This window comes from Delphinapterus leucas, chromosome 10 (genome assembly GCF_059928025.1).
Source record: "Delphinapterus leucas isolate spDelLeu-1000000601 "Yukka" chromosome 10, BTC_Dleu_Yukka2, whole genome shotgun sequence".
Taxonomy (NCBI): Eukaryota; Metazoa; Chordata; class Mammalia; order Artiodactyla; family Monodontidae; genus Delphinapterus; species Delphinapterus leucas.
The window spans coordinates 54,965,614-54,976,830 of NC_143138.1; the positions used below are offsets into that span (position 1 = coordinate 54,965,614).

Sequence of the window (11,217 nt, forward strand, 5' to 3'; positions counted from 1 at the left end):
AAAGTTGCTCAACAGCACTAATTATTAGAGAAATGCAAATCAAAACTACAGTGAAGTATCACCTCACACCAGTTAGAATGGGCATCATCAGAAAATCTACAAACAACAAATGCTGGAGAGGGTGTGGAGAAAAGGGAACCCTCTTGCACTGTTGGTGAGAATGTAAATTGATACAGCCACTATGGGGAACAGTATGAAGGTTCCTTAAAAAACTAAAAATAGAATTCCCATATGACCCAGAAATCCCACTACTGGGATTCAAAAAGAAAACCATAATTCAAAAAGACACATGCACCCCAATGTTCATTGCAGCACTATTTACAATAGCCAGATCATGGAAGCAACCTAAATGCCCATCGACAGACGAATGGATAAAGAAGATGTGGTGCACATATACAATGGAATATTACTCAGCCATAAAAAGGAACGAAATTGGGTCATTTGTAGAGACGTGGATGGATCTAGAGACTGTCATACAGAGTGAAGTAAGTTAGAAAGAAAAACAAATATCATATATTAACGCATACATGTGGAACCTAGAAAAATGGTACAGATGAACCGGTTTGCAGGGCAGAAATAGAGACACAGATGTAGAGAGCAAATGTATGGACACCAAGGGGGGAGAGGGGTGGGGGAGGGGTGGGGTGGCAGTGGTGGGATGAATTGGGAGATAGGGATTGACATATATACACTAATATGTATAAAATAGATAACTAATAAGAACCTGCTGTATAAAAAATAAAATTCAAAAAAGTATTCAGAAAAAGAGAAAGAACTCAAGGGCCTTAGCTCGAGAACTTATACACATCTTGCAGTTCAAATGAGAGAGAAGTCCGACAATGTGATAGCAGTCCTGATGAAAGAGATCACTGCTCTTAGCTATCCTAAAATTTTCTCAATGCTGGAAAGACTAGTTGGTGTCTTTTCTCATCTAATCAATAAGCAGCATGAAAAACATTGCATTCTGAAAACCGTAGATTTACAGCCATGCTGTGGGAAAGAAAAAGTAGAAATGAACACAAAAGCGCCTGAAGATGAGTGAGAAGGCCCTCAAAGATCAAACGACCCTGAGAACCTAAGTTAGCTCTGGGCTCTAGGCATTTTTGAGGAAATTTAAGGGAAATGCCCACGTTAGGAAGTGGTAAGATTAGGAAAAGGCGATGAAGAATCTTTTGATTGAGTTGGTACAAATAAATACGGATTAACAGAAAAATGTAAAATCAGAAAATTTGAAAAAGCATAGAACAAGCACTGATGATTTAATATGGCAGAGGAGTAACTCATCAGGCATATCATGAACACTTGCTGCTGCATGGGAATACTAGGATGGGGCTGCAACGACTTAACCCAACAGAGTGACTTGGTGAGCCTCTTCTAGTTCACTCATGAGATAAAAGGGTATTCTGGCTGCCCAGTTCAAGTCTCTGCTATTGATGAAAACTCACTACTTCTCAAAGAGGATGCACTATATATTTTCCTTCTTTTATATATAATCGAAGCACTTCTTCAGTGTTAATGAGAGCTCTGTGCTGTCAAACACTTGCAGTGTCTGACACACTGACCATTATCACTGCCACTTACATCACCCCTCCAGGGCAGGCATTGTTATCTAGGCATCACAAATAAGGAGAGTGACAGCCCCTTTAAGTAGCATTCCTGGTGTTGCTCTGCATGGAGATGGTGCGGCTGGACAACAAACCCAGGTAATAGGCTCCCCAAGCCTTTCTCCTGCTCCACCCACTGCTCCACACCAAGACTGACAAAGTGCAGAATATTCTGTTCCTCTCACTCTCTATAAAATCTGTGGTTTCATCATTCTGACATTGTCCTCAATTGAAAGGAACTGAAATGGGTTCTTGTCAGAGTCAGTGATCTCAATTGGAAGAGCCCAGAGGGATTGCTCACAATGAAGACATTTCATTCTCCTGAAAGGTCTATGTCATACTGGTCCAGTGGTCATAATTCTCACCCTGGCCTTTGATGACCTGCCCTTGGTTCAAGGCATTTTCAGTAGTTCTGTACACACCCCCACTGTCTGCATCTCCCATGGCATGATGGTTGAAGTTTCTGTGCTAAACAGCTATGTTTTCCCTGAATGAAACTCAGCAAGAGAGATAGGGGAGTTTTTGTTTGTATCCTTTGCACCGCAGGTCTATATACACATTATAATACACAGGCACCTCATCTTCACAGCCTGTGATTTCAAATTCTTAATTTGAGGTTTTGGGGGTTTGAACCAGGTATCTAATTATTCAGAACATTCAGGACTTCGATGGTGTCATCAGGTTCCCTAGAAGTTGTGTCCTCTTGAGCATAGCTTCAAATGAGAATATAATGTTAACAAACCAAGTAGTTAATTCACTCATTTTTTCCTAAAATCATTCTGCATACATGTGCTGAGCTCTGACAGTATATCAGGAGCTATATCCAGCCTGGGACACAGCACAAAGGCAGCTGTCACTGGGCATCCTCATCCTCTAACTGGTGAGCTATAAGGCATTTCACAACACCTTCCCATTATCTGTCAAAACATTGAAGTTCACTGGTGACTTAACCTATTATATAAAGTAAATTCAAGGTTTTCCTTTTAATAATGTAATTTTCACTCCCATGATTCTAATACACTGTCTTAAATGTGGAAGTAATCGCATTACTGAGATAGAACTAGAAATAGCTTGCAATGTTGAATACTCCCTGGGGCGTATGTTGCATAAGTGAACTTTGTGGTTAAAACAGAAAAATAGTAAAGTTGAAAAAGACTGGTTGTTGGAAACAAACATGTATATGGATGACAATGCAACCACAGCGATCTGTTATACAAAGCACTATTGGAGCACAGAGTACATTGCACAAAGTTTACCACAGAAGGTAGAATTGGAAACAGTTTGTGAAAAGGGAATCAGAACAGCAAACCCTACCAGTTCAGTAGCCTCGGGCAGGGAAATGGATTGGTGTTACGGGTATAAGCAGTGGTTTTGTCTGAATGGAACACAACATTTGTGAGTAAAGCCCTGGAATACACCAAGCTGGGACGGGTGTCTGAGGACACTTAAAATCATGTTAAGCATATTTGGACTGCATGATATAGTCATTGTCAAGGCCACATACAACCATAGGAAAGCTCAAGATATCATCATTTTCACAAGACTTGTTTTTAATCTGCAATTATAAGCTAGGTCATCTGGGCAGAGCGGCTTCTGGGTTCTCTGGGAGTCAGCTCTCAAGTCTGGGCATTGTAAGTCCCAGACCTTAGATTGGCTCTACATCTGGCACTGTTGAGTCTAATTTGCCACCATGTCCATCATTCACTGCTTGAAGTATAAACTCCCCCACTTTCTGTCGTCCTCAGCACCATCAGCTGAAACCACTCTAGATGCTCTGCCCCACCCAAAGCCTTTGATGTCCTCTCCAGCTCTCATATACTCTTCTGTAGCCCTGAGGCTTCAGCTCCTTCATTAGAAAGTTCTCATAGGTTCTTAACTCCTTCTCTGAGTGTATTGTCATTAACTGAAATAGGGCTTTTACTCAGTTACTTTCCCAAGCTGCACATCTAACCTATCTTAGAGGAAGCCTGGGCATTTTGTCATGGCCCAGGTTTCTAAAGTACACAGGAGCAGGTTCTGGATTTTTAAGCAGGTTACATTTAGCCCAGGTGAGAAAATCAGGGAAGCCAGTGGGGAACAATCTGTTTAGGAAGGCCTATGCAGACAGAGAGGCTCTAGAAATGAAGAAATCAGATATTCTGTAAGAGCAATCATAGTAAACACACATGGATCCTAATCGCCCTAATCGGTAGTCATTACTGCTCTTCTTTTCCACGATCCCAAGACTTCTGTATGAAGTCAGTACTTAGGAAGGTTTATCTTGACAGACAAAGGGAAAAAGCTATTAATACACTATAAAATCTGCTAAGTGAACTATAAATAAAATGTTATGCGAACACAGGGGGAAAAAATGGTTTGCAAAACCCCTGGTTTGCTTCCAAAGAGGTCCCGTTTGAACACTGAACCCTCATAGTATTGGGTTTTGTGCTATAGTTATAGGGAATTCCCACCAATTCCCCAATGTGCTGAAATGTGTGTTATTCCTTCCATTTTGTCTGAAATGTCCTTGGCCATCCAAGATTTTTACTCACTTGTCTAACCCCTACTCACTTGTAGACCTACTAAGATGTTACCTATTTCTGACAGCCTGACCTGATTCACCAACTGGAGATTATTTGCCCCTACTATGAGGTCACATACAATTCGTACTTTCCCTCGTTTTAGTCCATGTCATGCTATACTGTCCTCATTTGTTCCGTGATCCTTGATTACCAACACCTGGAACAGTGCTTGGCATCATCAGTTCTCATAAATATTTGTTGAATGACTCAGTTAGTTGAACAAACAAATGATTGAATGGATGAATGGATAAATAAGTGAACTGATGGATATATAGATATTTGTTTCTGGCTTTTGAGTGTGAGTCATACCACAGAGAAAGTTATTGTGTGTGAAAAGAATGAAGTCAAGAGAACTCAGTCTCTGATTGAGAGAAGCATACTAAAGTCATACTCTCGCTATTCTTGCATTCATTCAAATATTTACTAAATGCCTAGCTGTGTCAAAAGTGACCCATAATTTTAAAACATATATTCAAACACTTATTGGATACCTACAACCTGTATAACAGAGTATCCTTGCTTCTTTGTTCCAATAATTTAATTGTGGTTTGGCATATATTTTAGAAGCGAATAATGAGCTAAACCCTTAAAACTGCTGGTTGTAGATATAGGACATATGTTCAAAAGCTTGAAAACTATTTTTTTTCTTTTCTTTCAAAGGAATTTTCAAACAAGGGAATAATTGTTCAGCTAGGCCCAACATGCACTTTTTCTGAAAAATTAACCTGCATATGCATATACGAAATAAGTGATTACACTTGAATAGGGAAATTTGCTGCTGTTCTGTGTGTAGATCTCACTGGTAGTGTGGTGATCAGCTACAGACCTGGGCTTGAGGTAAAACTCTGCCTACACAGGATGTTATATAAGCTCCATCATACACTGAGAGCTCTAAGAGTTGAAATATTCTGTTTTAGTCAAGAAATTTTTAAAAAGTCAAGGGGAAACTGGACACATGGAAAGAGCAACACATTTTACATTTTAAAATCAGAGCTGAGTTTCTGGATATCTAATCAAACAAAATAAATAGTCTTGAAGGTGGAAAAGAGTTTCTAGATGGAAAGAGGATCCCTGAATATACTGGACTCCATTTCTCATAAATTCCATGCCTTATTGGTACCAGGGCCATCACTCTCCCTGAATTTGGAGTCGATTCACTACCAGTCCACAGGTGACTCACTGATAACACTTGCTATACTTACCAAGGTATGGAAACAAGCAGTTTTCATCCACGGAAACATGTAAATATCTAGGGGAACTTATAGAATGCCTTTATCCATACAGGGACAAAAAGAAAGAGGAACAAAAATAGAAAGAATACTTGTAAAATTATGAACATAGGTGTTGAGATCTATAGCCAGAGGTAGATTTGGATTATCACTACTTATAAATTAGATGGTATTCTCCACTCCAACTAGAATTAATTTCCAGCTTTTGTTTCCATGTATATCTTCCAGTACGACGCCTCTTACTATGGGCTGGGTTGCACGTATTAAACCTTTAATTGTCTTTGGCTAATTTCATGAAAAACATTTTGTTGCCTCCTCTGGGGACCATGCTTAATTTCAATAGCTCTTCTGAGTTTCTAAAGTGACATGTAGCAAACTAAATCCCGTGTGGATCAAGAAAATTTTAAAGATGCCATGATGTCTGGTAGTACAATGCAGTCAGGGTCTAGAATGTTTATAGCCTTTCTCAAGAGTAGAATTGAGTAAGACAAAACTAAAATGTGCCCATACAATATTATAATCCTGTCCTAGTTCATCTCCCCCTCATCACCATAACAACACATATCCCGGGCACCTAGGATATCATCAGCATGTACGAGAAAATGAGCCTTCCTTTGTGATCTTTACTTTCAATGTGTACATGTTTGTCTTTGGAGGTCTCATATTCTTTTTCTTGAGAGGTTTTGGCAGATTAGATCATCACGTACCTACTTAGGATCAGGGAAAATTATCCAGATGCAGCTAGGTATTCCCAACATTTTGACATCATGCATGTTACTTCCTTCCCTTCTATACAGACTAAATAGACCAGAACAAAACCCCAAAATTAAAGAAAAAATATTGTATATTCATCTGTATAACTGAAAGGCAGTGGAAAGTGAGCTATGTTAATATCTAGGGAAAAGGCAATCCAGACCAAAGAAATCAAGAACGCATGACTCTTAAGATGAGCGAGTACCAGGAATATTTGACAAATAGTGAAGAAACTTATGGTGGAGAGAGGAGAGAGCAGAGGATGAGAGGAAGCGGAGGCTACAGCCTCTAGGAACATGAGGTCTTTGTGAGGATTTTGATAATTGCTCTGAGTGACATGAGGACCCATTGAAGCATTTTTTTTTAATTGACGTGAAACTCTCATACTTAAAATTATCCATTTTAAAGTGAACAGTTCAGTGGCACTTAGTGTATTACAATTTTGCACAACCACCACATCTAATTCCAAACATTTTCATCAATTCAAACTAAAACCCTCTACACAGGGAAGAAATGGTGGCTTAAAAAAAAAAAAAATCTGCCCCATCATTGTAGTGGAGATATTGAGAACATGTTAACTTATATGCACCTAAAGTTTAGGAGAGAAGCCTGGGCTGGAGAATGAATGTAGATTGATGGAATAGATAATCATTCCAAAGATTGAGCCCTGATGTTGTCCAAAAATTAAAAATGAAAGCAACAAGGAAAAATAGAATTAGATGAATTAGATGGATCTATCAGTGAGATAGGAGGAGACCAAGAGAAAGTGGTGTCCAAGAACTGGTGCATGAAATACACCAAAAATGACTGTGCATTTGTTGACTGTGTCATAATGACTTTTCTGACAGTTAAGTATCTTTGAAGTTATCTGTCTAGTTTGTAATAGACTATTTTCTCTCTAGCCTTAGGCTAAGACAGGGGCAATAGTTTATGTGAATACCAAAATTCTTCCTGTATTAAGCTCGTTAAAAGATCTGAACTTCCATTAATATCCAGGAAAACTAGGCCAGCAGTTGTCTGCAATGCTAATGGGAGCTATGAATTTGAATATTCATTGAAGTAATAAGGCCATGTGTTTTAAACACAGGTAAAACTCAGTGGTGAGGGCAATTGAAAGACATTCATTTTATAACCATGATGAAACACATAACATTTATTAAACATCTTTTTATACATAAAATTGTTCTAGGTCCTCACAATTATGCAAAATTGAATGAAGTACTTGATCATGTTTTTCAAATGGATTGCCATTTAAATAAGACAACATAGATGAGATAATACATTTTATAAAATGCTAATGGTAAGGGAAGAGTGATCATGTAAAGCATGGAAAGAAATACTTAGCAATAGAGTACAGGAAAGAAGGCATAGAAAAGAGCAAGACCCTTACCAATTAGTAATATCTATAAACAAATCTCTTAGTCTAGGAAAAGCTTCAGCTACCACTTATGGCTCTTACAATGTGCAGGGCACCTTTCTAAGTACATACGTATCAAGTTACTTAATCCTCATAGCAATCAATAAGGTAGGAGACATTTTTGTGCCTGCCCCACATCCACCCAGCCCACTTGTTTTCACTGCATTCTGCCAGCACCTCCCCACGAATGCATGTTCTGGTGGCTTTCTGCTTTTCTATCTTTCAGATTATCCCTAAAGCCTTATTAGCCACTCAACCAGGATGCAGATGCCACTTGGGAGTAACCCCTCAGCTTTCCTCCCTCTAGAGGGATCTTTTTGCAGAAGCATTCCACATGGTTCCTTGGACAATTCCGAGGGTCATGGAGCTTTAGTTTAGGGTCACAGATGCCCCTTTCCTTGTCTTCATCCTTACTGTTTCATTATCCTATCTTCCTCACTCTTCTTTCTGCAGTTACCTCCCCAATAGAATATCTGCACCCAAATCTATGCCTCAGGCATTGTTTGTGGAGAATCTAAACTAAGACAGGAAAAAATTGCCCCACGCTTTAACAGGTAGAAAAATGAGGTTATAAAAATTTAAGAATTTGAACAAAATCATCTACAGAAATGATTAGAATCCAGATTGGCCTCTGATCTTCCAGCATTAAGCGGAACCGAATCTATCAAAATCAAGGTTTTCATTATTTCACTGTTATAGATAAATAAAATATTTATAGACTCAACTTGAAATTCTGTGATTCTAAGTTATAATTCTTATGCATAAAAGAAGGAAAGAAATATTTCCTTGATAAGAATTTAAGGCCTAGAACACTGAATATTCTGAAAAATATTCAGAATATTAAAAAAAAGTATTCTGAGAGCAGAAAAGCTCTCTTATTTCTCTACTATTCTCAAAATAAATTACTAAGGAAATAGCCTCATATTTTAATCTCTGAATGTTTATTTCAATATACAATACATTGAAAGATGCTATTTTTAGGATTTTTAAAAAGTATTCTTCGTGTACTCTGACTCTTGATTAAGGTACTTGCTCCCAGATTTCTGGGGACTTCGATGGCAATTATAGCCTACATTTGCATGGCATTTTACTGTTTGAGTGCTTGCACATATATTATCTCATTTAACTGTTGGAGCAACTTTATGAGGTACATGGACTCATTTACAGACGAGGAAACTTAATTGCAGTGATTACATCTTGCCCACACTAATGTACTTCACATTTGGCAGAACCAGGTAATGAATGAATCCACATCTTTTTGTATTCCGAGGCAAGGTTTTGTCTACTGCAGCATAGCTATTTATGAAGTTTTTGACTACAGCCAGTGTTGAGGAAAGCAGTAAAGAGTTAACTGTCTAATATCATATGATATCGCTTATATGTGGAATCTAAAAAAAAAAAAAAAAGATACAAATGAACATATTTACAAAATAGAAATAGGCTCACAGACTTAGAAAATGAATTTATAGTTACCGGGGGGGAAGGGGTAGATTGGGAGTTTGGGATTGACATGTACACACTGCTATATTAAAAATAGATAACCAACAAGGACTTACTCTAATAAATAAATTAATTAATTAAATTAAATGTTCAAAGGAAAAAAAAATTAAAAGAATGAACTGCCTGGGTGAGTCATATGGAAAGGAGTTTAAGTGAGTTTACAAATAGCTGCTTCCCATGAATTGGTATGTTTTATTTTCTGCATTTCCAAAGCACACATAGATGCATGAAGAAGATTGGTTCTAATAGAAGTTGTAGAAAAGAAACATAATGTTGTAGTACCATGTACTCAAGATTTAGAACGTGAGAGAAATAAGCAGTTATTCATCTCTTGCACTGGTAATTCCTACCATGTATATTTCTTCAATTCCTTGACCCTCTGTTTATTTTTAAAGTAGTGCTGATAATGCTGTATCAGATAAACACATGACTGAAATTACCTTTAACCACAAAACAGAGTCAAATCATTAATTGCTGTGTACCTTTTGCTAATTTCAAGATGCTGGCTCACAACATACTTGAAAAGGAGAAGACAAGAATCTATGTATGAGTAGTTAGCATTTGCCCTTTGTAAGAAGCCAGGGAAAGCAGTTTTTAATTAGTCTTTTCAATCTGAGCAGTTGCAGAGGGCAAGATTTTCTGTGCTCTTCATCTCTTCACCCCACCTGAGAAGTAATAAATCCTTTAAGTCTGTATAATATTTTCATGTGGTCTTAACAAGTCAACAATTCCTAGTTCTTATACCTGATCTACACTATCACAGGCTCTGTTCTGATCTGTTGACACCATGTCTCCTTCCTCTCAACACATTGTTGATACTTTTTCTTTACTGTGGTAAAAAAATGCATAGCCTAAAATTTATCATCTTAACCACTTCTAAGTTTACAGTTCAATAGTGTGTTCAGTACATTTACATTGTTGTGCAACTGTCACCACCATCCATCCCCATAACTCTTTTTATTCTGTAAAACGGACACTACCTATTAAACAGTAACACCCCATTCTCCCCTCCCACCGCCCCCTGGCTACCATTATTCTGCTTACCGTCTCTTTGAATTGGACTACTCTAAGAACCTCGTATAAAGTGGAATTATACAGTACTTGTCTTTTTGTTTCTGGCTTGTTTCACTTAGCATCATGTCCTCAAGATTCATCCATATTATAGCATGCATCAGAATTCCCTTCAGTTTTTAAGACAGACAAATACTCCATTGTATGTATATACAGCATTTTGTTTATCCATTTATCCATTGATTGACACTTGGGTAGCTTCAGCTTCTTTGCTACTGCAAATAGTGATGCTCTGGACATGAGTGTGCAAATATCTCTTAGAGATTTTGCTTTCAGTTCTTTTGGATATAGAAGTGAAATTGCTGAATCATATGATAGTTCTCTTTTTAAATTTTTGACGAAACTCCATACTGTTTTCCATAGTGGTTGCACAATTTTTTATTCCCATCAACAGTATATAAGAGTTCCAGTTTTTCTGCATCCTCACCAACACTGGTTATTTCCTGTTGTTGTTTTTTTTTTTAATGTAGCTATTCTAATGGGTGTGAAGTAATATCTCATTTTTGTTTTAATTTGTATTTCCCTAATGATTAGTGATGTTGAATATCTTTTCATGATTTTTGGTCATTTGTACATCATCTGTGGAGAAATTTCTATTCAAGCCCTTTGCCCATTTTAAAAAATATGGACTACTTCATGAATTTTCATGTCATTCTCACTCGTCATCTATGCTACTCTTCTTTTTATTTTTCCAATTTTAATACATCTGCTGCCAAAGCAAGCACCTAAGTTGTTGATTCTTAATGAGAATTTTCAGTGTTTCATTAACATATTTTCCTCTTCTCAACAAACCACTATCCCCTCCATTATTCACCTACTCCCAACATTTTCTCCATGAAAATATAGAAGAAAATTTGTGTATATTCTTAAAACTTATTTCTTGCTCATGTTCAAGTCATCAGAACTCTTCATTTCTTTATTCCACTGGTAGTCTTTAAGTTGTTTTTTTGTTTTGTTTTGTACTTGTTCGTGTCACTAGGTTTGGGGAGAGGAAAATTTTAAGGTCTAGCTTAACTCCATCACCTTAAACAGCCTGATCAAGGTGGAGATGAGTAGGGAGCAATATTTCAACCTGGCATCTA

At 37.6% G+C, this 11,217-nt stretch overlaps 1 non-coding gene across 1 annotated transcript; it reads right to left on the reverse strand.

Annotated features, from left to right (window-relative positions):
- Window positions 1-10,753: 10,753 nt before the first annotated feature.
- Window positions 10,754-10,856, reverse strand: LOC115804030 (U6 spliceosomal RNA). Its single transcript, XR_004024839.2, has one exon. It is a non-coding gene; the product is annotated as a U6 spliceosomal RNA (small nuclear RNA).
- Between the last annotated feature and the right edge of the window lie 361 nt (window positions 10,857-11,217).